The sequence below is a fragment of the Lonchura striata genome, chromosome 6 (assembly GCF_046129695.1).
Source record: "Lonchura striata isolate bLonStr1 chromosome 6, bLonStr1.mat, whole genome shotgun sequence".
In the NCBI taxonomy this organism is placed as follows: Eukaryota; Metazoa; Chordata; class Aves; order Passeriformes; family Estrildidae; genus Lonchura; species Lonchura striata.
Window position 1 is genome coordinate 63,605,420 of NC_134608.1, and position 12,790 is coordinate 63,618,209.

General features: G+C 53.2%; 1 protein-coding gene across 1 annotated transcript in view; it reads left to right on the forward strand.

The window, feature by feature from the left end:
* Positions 1-12,790, forward strand: part of LOC144246546 (uncharacterized) — a 972,872-nt gene that overhangs the window by 112,618 nt on the left and 847,464 nt on the right. The window lies entirely within an intron of this gene.

The following is a 12,790-nucleotide window of genomic DNA, read 5'->3' on the forward strand; positions in this document are numbered from 1 at the left end:
TGCCATCAGCCCCTGGGACCAGGAAGGGCTGGGGGACACCAGGGAAACCACTCAGCTTTGTCTTGGCCTCTGCAGTCAGCCAGAAAGTTTGTTCCCATCAGCTGGGAGTTTCCTGTCCCTCTGCAGACGCTGCTGCTCAGAGCCAGAGCTGCCTGGCAGCCACCCCCAAACTGCCCTGAGCATTTCCTTGGCTTCACCTTTGTTTTCTTTCCTCTTCCTGCTACAGATTTCTTCCTGTTGCCCACCCCTGTTCCCTGCCCTGCACACAGCCCATTCCTGTTTGCCCTTTCCTCTCTGGCCCCACTCCCCATTGCAGTTCCTGACTTGGCACCATGGGAACATCCCTTGGGGAGCAGGATCATCCCACAAGTGCTGCAGGAATTGTCTGCAGGCTCCTGCAGTGCCTGGTGCTGCTGCCTTGCCAGAGGCACCCCAGGCCAGGGGGGCACATCTGGGCTGCTGTGTCTGGCTCTGGGGCTCCCTGTTCTGGGCAGTGAGGAGGAGCTGCAGAGGCTCTGCAGGACTGACAGGATGGGCTTTGGGGCTGTGAGGAGAAGCTGAGGGACCTGGGCTGCTGGAGCTTCTGAAGAGGAGGCCCAGGGCTCCTCCTGCAACTGCTCCAATGGTGGTTTCAGAGAATCACAGAATCAGTAAGTTTGGAAAAGACCTTGGAGATCAAGTCCAACCTGTGCCCTCACACTGCCTTGTCCCCCCTGAGCCTCCTCTTCTCCAGGATAAACAATCCCAGCTCCCTCAGCCACTCCTCATAGCACTTGTGCTCCACACGCCTCACCAGCCTTGTTGCCTTTCTCTGGACATGCTCCAGGCCTCTATGTCCTTCCTAAATTGGGGGGCCCAGAACTGGACAGAGCACTCAAGGTGCTGCCCAACCAGTACCCAGCTCAGGGGAAGAATCACTGCCCTGCTCCTGCTGGCCACACCATTCCTGATCCAGGCCAGGAGCCATTGGCCTTCTTGGCCACCTGGGCACTCTGCTGGCTCATGTCCAGCCTGCTGTCCATCAGTCCCTGCAGGTCCCTTTCTGCCTGGCTGCTGTCCAGCCCCTCTGTCCCCAGCCTGTAGCACTGCAGGGGTTGTTGTGGCCAAAGTGCAGGACCCGGCACTTGGACTTGTTAAACCTCACCTTGTTGGATTTGGGCCCTGGATCCAGCCTGTCCAGGTCCCATGCAGAGCCCTCCTACCCTCCAGCAGATCGACACTCCCAGCCAGCTTGGTGTCACCATGGTTCCATGAGGCCCCAGAGTGTCCCAATGGTCTCCATGATTCTATGAGGCCTCCCAGTGTCACAATGTCCCTTTGCTCTCATGGGACCCCTTGGTGTCACAAAGTCCCTTGGATCCTTGGGCCCTGCACTGTCACAATGTCACCATGTCCCCCAAGGCCCTGCAGTGTCACAGTGGATTTTTGGTTCCATGAGGTCTGGCAGGGCAGCAATGCTCTCCTTGGTCCCTCAGTGTCACAATGGCCTCTTGGTCCCAAGGGTCACCACAGTGTCAAACATGTTTCCTTCATTCAGGAGTCCATGAGGAGCAGCTCAGGCCCCTTGGTTCCATGGAGCCCTGCAGTGTCACCATGGCCCCATCATGACACGAGGTCCTGCTCTGTCACAAAGCTCTGCATGGTTCCACAAAGCCCTGCAGGGTCACTGTGGCCTCTTGGTTCCATGCGGCCTTAGAGTGCCACAATGAATTCCTTGGTGCTGCAGTGTCACAATGGAGCCCTGGTTACACAAGTCATGAGGGACCCTTGGTTCCATGGGGCAACACAGAATAACAGTATTTCCTTTCATTCTCAGAGTCCTTGATTCTTGTCGGTCTCAGAAATGCCTCAGAATATAGTGGGGAGGGAGAGAGGACCAAGTGTTTTTGATTGTCAGACATGAAGAGTCTTGATTTTCATATCACTTCAGGCTGCATTATAAGGTGCTGGGGGTCAATATCAATTGGACATTGCTGATATCATTCTATATACAGGAAAAGAAAACAGGACAAAACAGTCCTCTCTGCATTGTTTTTAATACAGTATATTGACTTTGAATACACTTCTGTAATCTGTTTCATTAAACAGAGCAGTATTGAAAACGTAATATATTCCCAGCAGCTTTTCTTTTTTGTGCATTTTGAACAAATATTTATAAGCTTTTCTCACTGAATTCTGTAACTGAAGAGCTCAAGAAAGAAGAGGTCTCTGGAGTAGGAAATTTCATCAGCAACCTCCAAGTGGCTGAGGATGCACCCCCATCAGAGCAGCAATGAGCAGAAATGGGCACAGCTTTGTGGCTGCCCCAGCTCTGGGATGGGCCCTGGGCCTGGAGCAGGAGCAGCTCTGGAGGGCCCCAGGGCCAGGGCTCTTGTGCTGGCCTGGGCAGATGGGATGGCAGGAGGGGCTGCAGAGCTCTCAGCACCTGAGGCAGAGGGGAGCAGGGCAGCCAGGGAGCTCCTTTGGCCTTGGCCAAGCCCCTTCCCCCATGGTGGGGCTGAGTCCTGGCTGAGCTGCAGCTGCTGCTGTGCCCTTGGCAGGGGCTGAGGCCGTGGGGCAGTGCCCAGAGCAGCCTGGGCTGAGCAGAGCTGTGGGGCCAGAGCCGGCTGGGCTGTGCTGGGGAGAGGCCCTTGGTGCTGCCCAGAGCTCAGGGCAGCTGGCAGAGCTGGCAGGGAGCTGGGCTGGGCTGGGAGAGCCTGGCACAGAAACCATCAGTGTCCATCTCAGCCTGGCTGAGCGGGCAGGGGCAGGACTCAGCCCAGGCCTTGTGGGGCAGGGCCAGCGCCTGGGCAGGCATTGAAAACAGGCAAGAGCCCCAGAGAGGAGGCTGCTCTGTGCCCCTGGGGCACGGACAGAGCAGGGAGGGGCCCAGGACATTTGTCAGCGCCAGCCTCTGTCTGTGCCAGCCCTGGGCAGCCCTGGCTGCTGAGCCCAGCTCTGCCCTGGGCTGAGTTTGGCTGTGGCCCAGCTCCATCCTCCTGCGGGGCTCAGGGCCTGTTCCCGGCCATGGCCAGCCCTGGCCGCCTCTCTGCTGGCCCAGAGGCCGGCAGAGCCCGGGCAGGGCTGTCTGTGCAGCCCCACAGGTGCCACGGGCTCTGCAGGAGCTGGCAGAGGCTGCCCAGCAGGGAGGCCATGGGGCACAGAGCCCCAAGGCTGCCCAGGGCCCCACGGCACAGGGGCCGTTCCCAGCCGCAATGCTCCTGTCCTGGGCTGGGCTGCACAGGGGCTGTGGCACCATGGCTGGGCCAGCACAGGGCCACAGAGGGGCCACGCAGCCGCTGCCGGGGCTGGCAGCAAGGCCGGGCACAGACAAGGACTTGCTGAGCATGGCCTGCGCTGGCCAGGGCTGCCTGTGCCCAAGGCAGAGCTCAGCTGCCCTTGGGGGCTGCAGGAACACTCAGGAGCCCAAAGAGCCTCCATGGCTGTGCTGGAGACCAAGGCTGGAGCAGGGAAATGCAGGGCTGCTGCGCCATGGGGAGGGCATGGAATTCCAGCACACACCTCAGCTCTCTGATGGTCCCAGCACCGTGCTGGGCCCTGTTCCAGACTGGAGCAGAGCAGATGTTGATGGCACAGGAGCCCTGCGGGGCTGGCAGGGACCTGCAGCTTGCAAGGTGCTCTGCTCTCCCTCAGCTCCTCTCTGAGAGATCCAGTCCCAGCTCTGCACCTCAGGGCACAAGTGGCACTGCCTGTTCATGGGCACACAGCTGATGTCTGCCTGGAAAGGGGCATAGGTTTTAATACTTGTACATTTCATATTATACAAGGACATTCATTACAGGCGGCCTCGGATCAAGTCCCCAGTGCAGTCCACTGCTGGCTGATCTACAGGTGCCTGGACAGCGTAATAAAATCTCCACCAAAAGACGGAAGGGCTCTTGAGCTGCTGCAGTCCACGTGAGTTCATGGAGGGTAGAACGAGGACAAAAGAGATGGGAACGGGAGCAGGGAGACACCTGCACGCAGGGGAAGCAGGCTACAAGTGTGAGTGGGAAGGAGGGGCCAGAATATAAAACTGGAAAGGGAAGGGGTGGCTAGGGTACAAAAGCTCCAAAGGGAAGGGGTGTAAGGGAGGAGCAGGGGTAGAGTGACATAAACTGGGCCAATGAGGGAAAAAGGGAAGGAGTGGTTTACAGAGAGAACCACTGGGAATAAAGAGAACAGAGAACTTTCTAGAACAGGGGGGATAGTACAGCCAATGACAGACATGAACTGGGGAGTGTACAGTGCATGACAGACATACATTCATCTGCATGGGGAAGGCCGCAATCCAGGGGCAATACTTTTCCTTATACCACTGTGGTTTCCCGTGTCATTCCTGGAGAATCCTACCCAGGGCCACCTCCCACAATTAGTATTATCTGGGCCACTTGAGTACTTTTAAGAAACAATAAAATTTTCCCTCCCTGAACAGGAATTTCCTGGAGGTGTACTGATGGCAGAAGGAGAAGAAAAACTGATCTTCCTGTCCTCATGTGTCACCAATATTTAGTGTATTACTTCGTCTCCTGCTTCCTTCACTTGTTTCCACCTCTTCTGTTGAAAAGCCATGTCAAAAGATATCTGTCCACTAGACCAGCTGTTGTTCCGAGATTTCCTCCTCTAGGTGCTCTCTGGTCATTCAAGTTTCTCTCAACTGACTGGTTTCATGCTTTGAGTTTCAGGGAGTTGTCTTTCTGAAGTTCATATTAATATATCAGTAATCAGCATCCTAATTTTGTGTATATCTATCACAGAATTACACTTTCTTATGTCTTTGTCTAGAACTGTTCCTGTAAAGAAATCCCTTGGGGATAGGGGACATGTCAGATGCTGCTGGGACATCACAGGGAGCTGAGGAAAGAGCTGTGATGTTTATTAAACTGTTCCAATGTTCAATTTGTCTTTGTTGGCAAGAAGCCTTTCTGTGCCTCTGAGTGTCACCAGTCCCTGAGCCCAAAGGACACAAACCTGATGAGTTGTGGCTCCCACTGCAGGGGCTGCACTTGGACCTTGGCTCTGCACAGGAGAGCTCTTCATCCACTTTCCCTCTGCCTCCCTCTGGGCATGGAGGGAGCTCCTGCCTTCAGCCTGTGACTCGTGTGTGCAAAGAGCAAATCTGAGCAGAATCGGGGCCGGGAGGGTTTGGGGGGACTTTGGGATCTGTGCTGGGCACAGAAGGTGTTTTCCATTGCTCTGAGACTGTCTGCTGTGCAAAGCAGATTTAATATCCAGCAGAGGAATGACTTTTGCATTTGATGGAGCTGTGCCTTCCCTTGGCTTTGTTGGCTGGCAAGAAATTAACATCCCTCTGTGTCTGGGGCAGCTCCTTCTCCAAGGAAAGCAGGTGGGAGTTGGAGCCCAGGAGCTGAAACCTGCAGGTGCAGCCTGGGCTGGAGGGAGCTCAGATTTGCACAAGGCTGCTCTGAGTGCCAGGGCTTGGATGGGGGAAATGGTGGGGTGGGGGTAGGGACAGAGTCTGATGGATTGTCAGCCACAAAGCATCTTGATTCAGCTTCACCAACTTTAAGCCTGATCTATTTTAAGTTAATCAAAATGTTCAAGAGGAGAGAAGTAGAAGATTAAGACACAGAAAGAGAGAAAGACAGAATAGATACAGAGAAGCACACAAAGGTACCAGCTCCTGGATTCCAGTGGTGTTCAACTGGAAAGTCCAAGAGGAGGTAGAGTCAAGATGTGTGCTTGCCTTGTGGTCAGCCTTAAATTCCCCTTGGTCTTCCTGGGCCCTTCCCCCAGGTGGGACTTGGGGTCATTTGGTCACTCAGGAGCTGGGCTGGGGCTCCAGAGGTGGCTGTGGAGCATTGCCTGTGCTGTGCCAGGGACTGGCAGACACTGCTGGGCTGGGATAGAGGCTCTGGGGGGATTGGGGTTCCAGGGCAGGGCAAGGCTGGGGTTCCAGGGCAGGGCAAGGCTGAACCTGTCCCTTCCTCCCCTACACATGAAATGTTTCCAGCCAACAATCTCCTCCAGTCTGTCAGGCAGTGCTGGAGGTGAAATCCCAGTATGGCCATTGGCACCTGTAGGAGGACAGTTCTTTTCCATAGGAAGGAAAGCACAGAGCCCCACTGTTTGGAAGGCAGGTGAGCGCCTCACTAGGCCAAGGCCAGTCAGACTTTTCAGAAATAGCAGATTTTGTCTGGGAGCAGTCTTTGGATTTAGGGAATTTTGGAGACAATCCCAGTTTCGGCCATGGGCACCTGGAGAAGCAGGACAGTTCTTTCGCAAAGGAAGGAAAGCATTGAGCCTTCCCCAGTGTTTTACGGACAGATAAGCAGTGACCCTTACCAAACAACTGCCTGCCAGATTTGTCCTGGCAATATGTCCATGGGAACAATCCCTGGATATAAGGAAATGGAGGTGAAATCCCAATTCAGGCCATGTGTGCCTAGAGAAGGAGAGTTCTTTTCCATAGGAAGGAAAGCCCCGAGCCCCAGTGCTTCAATAGCAGATGGGAAGAGACCCTCCAGGTGCCAAGCTGTCAGGCAGGCCCTGGAGGCCAAACCAGCCAGACCTGTTCCGTGTTCACTTGGTTCCTTGGGGCCCCACAGTGTCCCAGGGGTCTCCATGGTTCCCCAGGCCCCACAATGGCACGTGACTCCTCTGTTCCATGAGGCCACAATGTCACAATGGACCTTTGGGCCCTGGGGTTTGTGGTGTCACAATGGTCTCCTTTGGCTCCACAGGGTCACAATGGAACACTGATGACACGAGGCCCTGCAGTGTCACAATGGACCTTTGGTTCCCTGCAGCCCTGCAGTGCCACAAAGGCCTCTTGGTTTCACGAGGCCCCACAGTGTCACAATGGTCCTCTTGGTTCTGTGGGGACTCCCAGGGTCACAATGGTCTCACTGGTGCCATGAGGCCTCACAGTATTGTAGCATAATATCCCCATTGTGGTGATAATTAGCATTGACTCCATGATTCCAGAAGGCTGATCAATTGCTTTATTATATTATACTATACTATACTATACTATACTATACTATATTATACTGTACTATACTATACTATACTATACTATACTATACTATACTATACTTATTCAGAAAAACTCATCGTGCTTACAGACAGTCCGATGCACTCAGACCAGATTGGTCCTTGAATGCAAACAACAGCATTACTGGCCAATTAAGAAATCACCTTTTGGTAAACAAATCTCCATAACACATTCCACATGTTCACAACAGCAGGTGCATCAAGTGAAGATAAGAATTGTTTCTCTTTCTTTTCTCTGATCTTCTCACAGACTTCCCCAGGATGATGCCTGGGAAAGTTGTGCCTGCAGCTCTGTGACCAGAGAGTTGCAGCCACATCACAGTGTCACAATGCTTTCCTTATTCCATGGGGCTTCATAGTGTCACAATGGTCTCCATGATCCCATGAGTCCCCTCAGTGTCACAATGCTGTCCTTGGTTCCATGGTGTTCCAGAGTGTCACAACGGCCCCTTGGTTCCATGAGGTTGTGAAGTCTCTTAATGGTGTCTCCATGATTCCATGAGACCTTCCAATGTCACAACAGACCTTTGGCTCCCTGGGGTCTGTCCGTGTCACAATGGCCCCTTGGTCCCATGGCTCCCCAAAGAGTCATAATGGTCTCCACAGTTCCATGGGGCCCCGTGGTGTCACAATGGACCCTTGGTTTGATGGGGCCTCTCAGTGTCACAATGATCCCGACATTCCATGGTGCTGCACAGTGTCACAATGGTCCCTTGGTCCCACAGGCCCCACAGAGTCACAATGGCCCCTTAGTCTCACAGTGTCACAATAGTCCCTTGGTCTCACAGGCCACACAGTGTCACAATGGCCCCTTGGTCTCACAGGCCCCACAGTGTCACAATGGTCCCTTGGTTCCATGGTTCCTGTGCTGGTGCATTCCCCCCTCCCCTTCTCAGGCCGCCCTGCCAGATGAGAAATGCTCGCTGGCCTCGGCCTTGGCCAGCAGCCCCTGGGCTCAGCTCCTCTGGAGCTCAGCACAAACACGCTCTGCTCCAGGCACTGCTGCTGCCCAGCCAGCTCCTGGCTGCTTTAGGAGCAGCCCTGGGAACTGTTTGTGTTCCCTCAGGGGCACAACATCCCTGTTCTCACCCTGCCAAAGAAAGCTGCTGATGCCAAGTGCGGCCAGGGTGAAACATGGCTGGGACTGCAGCCCCTCTCTTGGTTCCCTACAAACAGCGATCCAAAAGGAGCCCTTGGAGCTCTCCTGGGCCAGCGACTCCCTCTGAGTGGGGCCTCTCCGAGCCGGGAACTCTCCCGTTTGCTGCACTGGGGATCCCCAACAACGAGGGAGCCTGGGCTGATCCCCCCACTCCTCCAGGCTCAACCCTTCCCTGCTGGGGAGATGCCAAAGCATCCCCAGGGAGCATTTCCCCGCCCTCAGGGGAATTTCTCACAGGTGCCTTGCACTGACTCTCTGTGTCTGTGTGCACACAGGAGTGCCTGTGCTGGGGAAATGCTGCTCCATGAGGGCTCTGAGTGCCTTGGATAGCTGCGCCAGTCAGGCCTGTAAGTGAGGTTAAATTATGAGGTCTAAGTGAAGTTAAATTATTCTAGGTGTTTTTGTTTTGCTAAGTTATTATGTTTAATATAAGTTATAGGCTGAGTTAAATACTGTTAAATGTTATTCCTCTGTTAAATTGCTAAGTTGTAGGTTATAAGTTAGGTTAAATACTGTTAAGCCCTTCTCTTTCGCTAAATTGTGACTGTGAAACTATCATTTAAGGATTAAATGTAAGTTAAGTCCTGTTATGTTGCAGCTCTGTTAAGCTTTTAGGCCATATTCCTTTTATCCTTGCTCTCAATGCCCTTTTGTCACACACACACACACACAGACACAGACACAGACACACACACACACACACACACACACACACACACACACACACACACACACACACAATTCTCAGTTAATTTCTGGTTTGATTGCCTGGATTTTGTTTGGTTTTGTGGTTGCTTTGTTTCCTTGCTGTGCCTGAAGTGTCCAGTCAGGAGCAGAGTGACTCTTGCCAAGGAACTTTGTGCTGCTGTCACTTTAATATTAAATCTGGTTTTTGCTGGGGATTTTCTCAGCACTCTCAACCCCTCATTGGTCACAGGGTGAAGGAGCCCTGGCCCAGGCTCTGGCCCTGGGGGACACGGGGACACTGCCGGGGGGTCCCTGTCCCCCTGTCCCACCCCCACAGCCCCGGTTCCCGTCCCCGTGTCAGGCTCTGGGGTCGATCTCGTGGAACATCCTCTGGGGGAGGCTGCGGCACCGGGGGCAGGGGGACCCGGGGGGACAGGGGACCCCGCTGTGCATGAGCAGCGTTGGACTTCTCTGTGGGAACTGGGAGGGGACTGGGGCAGAGTGACCTCCCCAGTGACCTCACACAGCCCCTGTGATGTCACAGAGCCTACTCTATGATGTCACCCTGTGATGCCATACAGCAGTGCTCTGATATCACAGAAGACTGTGATGTCACAAAGTCACCCTGTGAAGTCACAGTCTGTTCTGTGCTGTCACAACCTGCTCTATGATGTTACACAGCCAACTGGTGATGTCACAACCCTCTCTCTGATGCCACAGAGCCACCCTCTATGATGGCAGAGGCCTCTATGGCCTCAACCTATTCTGTGACATCACAGCCAGGTTTGTCATGTCACAATTGCCTCAGTGATGTCACAAAACCGTCAAGATCTCAGTTACATTGAAACATTGAAGTTTCTTGAACTTTGAAGAGATCCCTGTGAGGGGCATGTCTGAGAAAGTGTCCCCAGGTTACAGGTACAGCAGAACACTGCAGGCACTGATGACAGATGGGGACAAGCAAGGGAAAGCCCCTCTTAGGCTGGGTGCAGCCAGCTCTGCAGGCACAGCAGGTCCCAGGTGAGTGAGGACAGACAGGATGGGCTGGGGCAATGTGGAGCAAGGTTATCCACGCTGGGCCAGAGCTCAGGGCACAGCTTCTCTGAGCAGGCCAGAACTCCTGAGGGGAGACCCTGGGTCAATATCAATCATAGAATGCTGAATAGCCTCTGATCTAAAGAGAAATGTAATAAAATACACCCTTTAAAACAGGAATGTGTATTTCATACAAGCACATTGAAATCTTTCTCCACAACTGGAATAGGAATCTTTCTCCACAATAGGAATAGGAAAACTTTAATGACCCTCTCAGGGCTTTGGTGTTGTTTACATCAGACTCAGTCCCTGAGAGTGTCTTCAAAAAACTTCTCAAGAACTCAAAGTTAAATTAAAACTCCAAAGTTTCTTGAAGTTTTAATGGGTCCCACTGAGGGACACGACTGAGAAAGTGTCCCCAGGTTCCAGGTACAGCAGAACACTGGAGGCACTGATGACAGCTGGGGACAAGCAAGGGGAAGGTGTCTCTGGTGCTGAGCAAACCTGGATGTGTTTCAGGAATGCAAAGGGCCCAGGCCTGAGCCCCAGCCCCTGGCAAGGCAGATCCTGTCCCTCCCTCATTGCTCAGGGCTCTTCCCGGGATGGGCACTGGCATGTGGGGATGTGCAGTGCCAAGGGCAGGACCATGGGGCGGCCCCTGCCAGGCTGCTGAGCAGGGACAAGGAGGCACTGAGGCCCCAGGGCTGCAAGGGTCACTTGTCCCCTCGTGGCCTCAGGCCCAGGGCCAGCAGCCATGGCCAAAGGGCTGCACAGGTTGGCTCTGTCAGGGCCTTGCAGCTGCTGCACATCCCTGAGCCCTCTGCAGCCCAGGCTGTCCCACGGTGTCCCTGCCCTGCGCCTCTGTCCCTGCAGGCTGTCGTCACCCCCGGCTGCCCCACCTCGCTGGCCCTTCCTTTGCTGGCAGCTCTGCCTCCTGCTGCCCCTGCCTGGCCACACAAAGCCTTGGGCTGATACCAAAAGGGTTAATTCCATTTTTACCGTGCCTGGGAACTTTTAACACAGGAACAGGGTGTGCAGGAGCTGCTTTTCCAGCAAGGACAGTTGGAAGTGTAGAAGACATCTGGCTCAAGAGTGCAGTGATAGAAAAAGCAAGGACTGACCATGAGAACTTTGGGTGGGTTTTATGGAAATGGGTAAATTGTAATACACATTTAGTGACTGTGTATAAGCAACACACTGGCAGAGTTACGTGTCCACATAAGGTTAGGAGTTATCCCTTACTAGACCCAAGGCCTGAATAAATGATACCCTCTTAAATAGCAAATTAGTGTTAAGGAGTCTTGTTCTGCTATGTCAGAGATTTGGTGGCCACGGGGCCTCACAGAACCCAGGAGTCAGCTGTGACTCTGTGCAAACTCATGGAACAAAGGGTCCATGGTGACACAGCGGAACCCCATGGAGCCAAAATCCATTTTGGCACACTGGGGCCACATTGAACCAATGGCCCATTGTGACACCACGGATCCAAGGAGACCATTGTGACCCCGAGAAACCTCTTGGAACCAAGTGGCCATTCTGACACAGCAAGGCCTTGTGGAACCACAGGTCCATTGTGACACTGCAAGGTCACACGGAACCAAGGTGGCCATGGAACCAATGTTCTGCCATAGAACCTCATGGAACAAAGGGACCATGGTGACACTGTGGAACCAGGGAGACTGTTTTTGGCAGTAGGAAAGCTCATGGAACCCCAAGTCCATTGTGACACAGCGAGGCCTCATGGAACCAAGGGACCATTGTTAAACTGTGTGGCCTCATGGAACGATGAGCCATTGTGACACAGCGTGGCACCTCATGGAGCCAAGAGTCCATTGTGACACTGTGGGGTCCTGTGGAACCAAGGGGACCACAGTGACTTTGTGGGGCCTCATGGAACAATGGAGACTGTTCTGACACTTTGGGATTCACTGGAACCAAGGGGCCATGAGAGCATGGCAGGGCCTCATGGAACCAAGGGGACTGCAGTGAACACTGTGGGTCTCCATGGGATGAAGGTCCAATGGAACCATTGTGTCACCATTGTGTCACTCTGGGGCATCCTGGAACCAAAGGTCCATTGTGACCAAGCAGGGCCTCATGGAACCATGGAGACCATTTCTACATTTGAGGCCTTGTGAAACCAAAGGGCCTCTGTGGCACTTCAGAGCCTCGTGGGGCCAAGGGGACCATCGTGACACTGTGGGGCTCAGTGACACCAATGGTCTGTTGTCACACTGCCAGGCCTTAGGTGTGGGTTCTCTGCTTGTTTTTACTACCTGTGTCGTGGTCAGGATTGAAGGTACTTGAGAAGATAGTTGGTGTTCAAACTCAGGTGCTGATTGTTTCTCATCAGTGTTGCAGCCTCACAACTGTGAGTTCTGCAGTCTTTCATTAGCAAGTCACAAAACGGCCAAATATCTCTTGTTAGAAGGTCTTTTAAAACTACCCAACCAAGGAATGACACCTAAATTATTTTCCCTTTTAACCCAATAACTGATCCCTCGAAGCCAGCAGTGAGGACTTTTCTGTCCAATCACAAAATATCACCCAAACCCATGAAGAAGGAGGTAAGAAGAAGGTAAATAAGAAGAACCTGTCTCCACCCTAAAACCACAAACACTGCTGTCCTTCCCAGGAGCTGTTCTTCAGCTGCCTCGGGAGACCCTTTGGCCTCTGGACCCACACTCTGGCTCCATTATTAGCACTGCTGTAATGCAAACACTTTATCTCCACTAACAGCAGTGATTTGAGGTGGATCTCCTTTTTTCCCAATTGTTTTAAACACTGACAATATCAATAATTGTGCTACCCTGTCATGGGTTTGGATAATCCAATCTTGTTCACTATTGTTTAACCAAATTACTTCAATTTCTCCTTGATAATCTGCATCAGTTCCTCCTCCCATGACGGGGC